Here is a 428-nt window from a genome sequence, read left to right as displayed (position 1 = left end):
CATCAACGTACCATCTTTGCCTCAAGTTCCCGACCCCTAACGGAGTCGAGGTAATATGGGGAAATCCGAGAGTCTCACAGGTTTGCTTCGCCGCGGAACTGAAACGAAAAAGACCAATCCTCGAGATCACTCCTAGAAAAGTGGAGAAAAAGACCTTCAGCAAAGATACACAAGGTCAAGATTCAGCGGAACTCTTCTGGCAATCTCGCAGCATCGCAGCCCTAGACGAAAAACGCGAGCCAACATGCGAACCCGTGGTGACGATCTATCTCGACGAAGCCTTCCCGGAACGCTGCGTCGAGATTGGAACCAATCTCCGCGAGCCTTTAAGAACAGAACTCATAGCCTGTCTTAAAAAGAACCTCAATACATTCGCATGGGCTGCGGAAGATATGCCGGGGATCGACATTAACATAACATGTCACGAG

This window comes from Brassica oleracea, chromosome C2 (genome assembly GCF_000695525.1).
Source record: "Brassica oleracea var. oleracea cultivar TO1000 chromosome C2, BOL, whole genome shotgun sequence".
NCBI classification, from domain to species: domain Eukaryota; kingdom Viridiplantae; phylum Streptophyta; class Magnoliopsida; order Brassicales; family Brassicaceae; genus Brassica; species Brassica oleracea.
This window is presented reverse-complemented; position numbering follows the sequence as displayed.